The sequence below is a fragment of the Castor canadensis genome, chromosome 5 (genome assembly GCF_047511655.1).
Source record: "Castor canadensis chromosome 5, mCasCan1.hap1v2, whole genome shotgun sequence".
NCBI lineage: Eukaryota > Metazoa > Chordata > Mammalia > Rodentia > Castoridae > Castor > Castor canadensis.
The window spans coordinates 171695144-171700863 of NC_133390.1; the positions used below are offsets into that span (position 1 = coordinate 171695144).

Sequence of the window (5720 nt, forward strand, 5' to 3'; positions counted from 1 at the left end):
CCACCGGTGTGAATTGACAATGTAGTCCAAAGAGCAAGGCAGGAAACGGAGTCCAGATCCTCAAAATGGCAGTACAGGGCATAACCACTAGGCCACCTATCAGTTCAGTACAAAAAGTACAACCCTGTGCATCATGGTGCAAAAGCTGGGGCCTAGGTTTCGCATTGTGCATCTCACACCTATGGAAATAACAAGAGGAGTAAAATCTATAGAAATCAACACACCCTAAGAAAGTGGGTGCTCACAGAAGACTGGTGTCACCATTTGCAAAGGTGGTTGGCTACTGACATAACTTATGGCAATTGCATGACCAAAACTGGAAGGAAACAAAATCTTACAATCAACTCCGTTGAGTCTGGCAATGAAGAACTCAACATGGGCTTGGTGTTTACCAGTGAAGCTTTGCAAATCATGACACCCAACTCTCCTGTTTATGAAAATTACCACCCCACAAAAACCTAACATCCCTTGAGAACGTTTTCTAACTCTGAGTTGGAACGATTAGGTGTAACCAATGCTCAGGTTTTAGACTCTCTTCTTTGCCACCTGACCTTGGAAAGACACGTTGACACATTCAAAGCTTAAGATAAAAGAATTCTAGAGAAAGGAAACTTATGACCCAAGGATGTGCCAAGGTGATTGATTCGTCAAGAACCAATGTGGATTGTCTGAGGGTCAACAGTTTTGAAAAAAAGGGGAAAACTTCTAAAAAGCAGAGTGGATTTCCTAAAAGAAATAAACTCACTGCTCTTGACTCCCTTAATCCTTCGCCATGTTGCTGTCAGCTCACCAACTAAGGCAAGTGTGTGCGTCTTGCTGGGCCCATTTTCCCATGGTCTGTAGAAGGCGCTGTGAAGCACATCCTGTTCTAGTTCTGGGGCCCTTCCCCCCTCTGCAGCCTTACCCAGTGCAGAGAATGCGCCCCCTACTGACTCCAACACTCATCGCTTTTAGCCGACTTGGCTGCGGTGCATTTTGGGTGGGGGCTGGTATTTTCTTCATGGCCATAGACCAGAAGCAACAATACAGATTTACAAAGAAACTGTATCAAGCTATCCAAGAGACTTTTTTTTTCATTCTGAAGGTTCAAGACATAGGCACAAGAAGCATCAGGAATGGGAACTAGGTGTGTGGGGATGGACAGCATTAATATGGCTAACACAGGAAACAGTGGTTCTATTTCCCTCCTAAGCCTTTGTCTGTGAAATGGGGTTATGGCAAGAACTGTCCAGGGGAATTGGTAAATGCAAGAACGTTAAGAAGACTCTTGGGGGGGTGTGTGTGTGGCTAAAAAGGATATTAGACTTCATAGCTTGATCTTGGACAGAAGAGGAAGAGAAGCAATCGCGCCTTTTCCAGCAGACAGGCATCCAGGTTGGGGGGGAGGGGAAGGCAGGCAGGCAGGCAGCCCGAAGGAAAGAAGACGTGAATAAGAGGGTGCTCAAAGAACTACTCCATTCATTGCATTTAAAAACAAAAAAAATCTTTCTGCAGCTTTCTGGGTTACCGTTTTCTGCCATCTTACTGCAAAGTTGGGGCTCAGAACGCTCGTGAGAGGTCGTGCTGACCAGGCAGCTGAGATTGAGAAAGGGGGAGGTGGAGGCCGTAGTGAGCACAGGAGGGAGGCTGGCACGTCGGGGAGGCAAAGACTTTCACTCCGTGCCATGCATGCTCCCCGCCCCCCGCCCCCTCCCCCTCCCGCAGCTCGGGATGGGCAGACCTGGCAGAAGGCTCGTTCCGGGCCTTGGGGTGTGCGTGGGGGGCTGGCTTGGGGGAGGGGGCGGAAGGGATTAGTTCCAGGGACGGGAGAAGCTGGGGACTGGCTGGGGGCGGGGTGGGGAGGATGCCATGAGCTGCAAAGCCCGGGTGGCCGGGCTGGCTGCCGGGCTCGGCGCGCTCGCAGGGCGGGGAGGGTCGGGCTGCAGCAGGAGAGGCGGCGGCCGGACCCCCGAGCGGGGCCGGGTAGCGGTCCGCGGTGTGTGCAGCGGGAGCGTGCGCCCGGGGCGGGCGGCGAGCAGCACAAAGCGCCGCGGGCGGCGGCGGGGCGGGCGCGGGGCAGGCGCGGGGCAGGGCCGCGGTCGGGCTTACCTTGAGTCGGCCTCGAGGCGCGCGCGGGGCCGGCGTGCTCGGGGGCCGGGCGGCGGCGGCGGCGACGGCGGCGGGCGGATGGCGGCGGCACGGCGGTGGCGGCGGCGGCGGCGCGGGCGGGGAGGGCGCGCCCGGGGCCTCGTCGCGCTCCGGCTCGGCGGGCTCCGGCTCGCGCCGCGGCCGCTGCCGGGGGGCGCGGCGGGCGCAGCAGAGCGGCGGGCGGCGGCTCGAGCGGCTCCCTCCAGTCCGCGCGGGCGGCGGCGGCAGCGGCGTCGAGCGGTGCAGACAAAGGAGGGGCAGAGGGAGGAGACGGAGGGTGTGAGAGCGGCGGCTTCACCGGCGCGGGCGGGCGGGCGGCGGCGGTGGCGGCCGCGCTCCTCGGCAGCGGGAACCGAGAGAGGGAGCTGTCTGAGGAGACGCCAAAATCCCCCTTAGCGCTGCCTGCGGGAGGGGGAGGGGGCACAAGATGGCGGCCGGGGGGCGGGAGTTCAGCTCATGGATCCCGGCGGGCGGCGGAGGGGAGACCGGGCCGGCGGAGGCGGCGGCGACAACGGGCGGGGGAGGGGGCCGATCCCGCGTCTCCCCTCAGCAGACAATACAAGCGCCTGGGAGCGAGTCCCCGAACCTGCCCTAGCCAAAATGGCGGCCGAGAAAGAGCGGAAGTGACGTAAGTGCCTCATTAGCATAAGAGGACTCATTGTCCAGCTAAGTAGGGGGAGTATTGGGGGGCAGCACCCCACTCCCTCCTGCTCCCCAGGGACCACTCTCCTATTCCCATTCGTTCTGGCACCCAACTTTTCCTGCGGCAGGGTGCCCCCAGCACCCTCCACTCCCGCCTGGGGAAATTATATAATCCCCACTGAGGGGGAGCTCTCGCGAGAACCAGAAGGATTTGCCATTGACCCACTAGGAGGCGCCGCAGATAATGGCCGCACTGCGCTCCCGGGGTCCGTGCGCTCGGCGGGCGCCTTCCTCTGGCCGCAGCGGCGGAGGCAGAAGCAGAGGGCCGCAGCACGCAGGCACTCTGTCAGGTGGCCGCGCTGGGGATCCCTGCGCGGGCCCAGTTGGGCCTGGACTACATCTGGCGGGAGGGGTGTGCGGGGCAGCGGGCGGCTCCACGTGCTCGCAGCGCGCGCGCTCACAGGCTGGGCAGCCGCAGGAAGGGGCAGGACTCCTGCGGGTCGCGCCTGGGCCTCCAGCCCTAAATTAGGTGTGAGGGCCTCGTGCTACGCACACCCGCGAGAGGCTAACCCCCAGGGCACACCTGAGCCCTTCCTGGTAGTACCGGGTGGCTAGGGTGGACCTTCAGTCTCAGGCTGCTGAGGCCGAAGGTGACAAGTGGTGTTGTCAACGAGCCACCACGAGGTCCTCACTGTGCTCCCGCAGTCGGATCTCAGAACAGCACAAGGACAGGAATCTCTGATACTTGTGACTTGAGATCAGCCTCAACCAAGGCATCATCTCAACATCAACGCAGTGCGTCACTGGCTAAACACTAACAAATGCCAGTTGGGAAGGGTTAGCCAAGACCATGTTTTGAACACGTGGTCTGAAGTACTTTCACCGTTTCTTTAGGCCACAAGTTACAGTAATTTCAACTTACACTTAATATCTCAAAAGAATCTGGCTTGTGAATTGTGATTACAGCTCAAACACTTAAGAGTTTGGTTAAGGAAGTTTTACGAACTTTCATCCAACATGCTGTTCAATTAATTTGTGGAATTGTGATTCTATCTTTAAAAGACAAATCAGTATTTCAATGGAAAATGAGCTGGAAGAATGTTGTTGATAAGAGATTTGAACTTGGGGCTTCGCATTTGAGGTAGGTGCTCTACTGCTTGAGCCACACCTCCAGTTTGGAAGAAGATTTAAAAACGAGTGGAGGTGGGGGCAAAGCATTTGATTCAGAGGACTGAAAATGAAGAATCCAATTACACATTGTAAAGACAGGCAAAAGCTAATGCAAAATAAGCAAAATACATTCCACAGTCAGACTTGGATTTCACACAGTGATAACACAAGTATGAAGGACAACATCTGGAATTCATCCTTGGCTTCATTTAAGAAGAAAAGGGATGCTGGATTCATAAGAAGATGTTTATAAAGATTTAACAGTGTTTAAGTCACCAGATTTACTACAGAAATGCACAATAGTCCAGATTCTTTTCTGAATGACTTCCAAATGGTGAAAGTGCTCACTGTTCAAATACTCAGTGAATTCCAATGGTGATAGTGTTGATAAGATTGTGGAAATAAGATGAAAAAGAAAAGTTATACTCTCTCTACTGTGTTCTCTGAGGGCTAGTTTCTGTTCTGTCTATATGACCTTGAAAACTTAACTCTAGGTTTAAAGAATATATAGTTTTCAATACTCCAAAAGAAAACAGAGATTATAATCCTATTTTTGTAGTTTGAAACTAATTTTACATCAAACACTGATGAATCTCCAATTGTTATTAATGGTGAAAGAAGTTACTTCTTCAAGGAAAGTTGGTCCCCAAGGGCTAGTTGAACAGCTCTCTGCAAAAGGGAACTAGAATGTTAGTGGTCCTTATGAGACCGTGTTATAGGTCCCACTATGGGAGTATAAGAGAGGTTTGAATGTTCAAACTGGCAAAGGGTTTAGTTTAGTATTAATTTCTGGCAGGACCAGAGAGATGTAAATGAAAAATCATGGGCTGGTGGAGTGGCTCAAGTGGTAGAGCACTACCAAGTGTAAGGCCTCAGTTCAAACACCAGCTATGCCACCCACCCCCCAAAAAAAGGGGGAAAGATCACACTTTCAATTTCTTTAGCAACCAAATTAAGCCAAGAAAATGTAGTACATAAGAATATTCTTCACTAAATGTGGTTAAGTAACTTAAGAGACTTCTCTTTTTACGTCTGAAGATGTCCTTACTCAAATTTTAAAAGACACTGCATGACCCAAAACCTACACTACAGTTACAAATTAACTGATCTTTTTTGAAATACCCATGTTAGAGGAGGTGGGCAAATGGATTTTTTTGCTATAGCTTAATGGACCAACTCATCCTTCATTTTAACAGGCAAAACAGCTACAGAGAGGAGCTCTGTAGCATTAGCAAAGATGTGAGCTTTGTTAAAGGTTTTGAAATATGAAAACAAGTATTTTGAATTAAAACAAGGCAAAATATTTTTCCTTACTGATAGAAATTATTGCTCAAAACAAAACAACAGCTTTGTAGTCAACTGCCACCAAGGTGTTTTCCAGTTGACAATATACAACTTAAACAGACTCAATCTGAAGTACATGACATAGTCACCAATTCAAACCCCACTCTGAGCGTCTGCTCTAAGTATATTATATCTCCTTCAACAAATTTGATACATTTTTAAAGAAAGGACAGAGATCTGTATTTCTTTTTTGATCCATGCAAAAAAGCCATATGGATTTCATAAATATTTACCTTCCTTTTTTTTTTAACATCTATTAAGTATAAATAGCTATGAATATGGATTTTATAACACATATTTCAGATTATTTCCCATATGAGAAACTTTGCCTCCACATACTGTAATGAAAGCAGCAACATGTTATGTAAAAACCCATATGCATTTATTTATAGGTCATCATACAGCAAAATGTAACAAAAACTGAGAACATCACTCAC

General features: G+C 50.8%; 1 protein-coding gene across 3 annotated transcripts in view; it reads right to left on the minus strand.

Moving 5' to 3' along the window:
• Adnp (activity dependent neuroprotector homeobox) overlaps nucleotides 1-5720 on the minus strand; it is a 32435-nt gene that overhangs the window by 24826 nt on the left and 1889 nt on the right. Inside the window, exon 1 of one of the 3 annotated variants that reach the window (XM_020175148.2) lies at nucleotides 2089-2111. The exons of 1 other annotated variant lie outside the window; for it this stretch is intronic. The gene's annotated coding sequence lies outside the window, so the exon portion shown is untranslated. Of the gene's footprint in view, nucleotides 1-4; nucleotides 144-2088; nucleotides 2112-5720 lie in introns of those variants that run through there. One more of the 3 variants, XM_020175144.2, reaches the window with a different exon arrangement.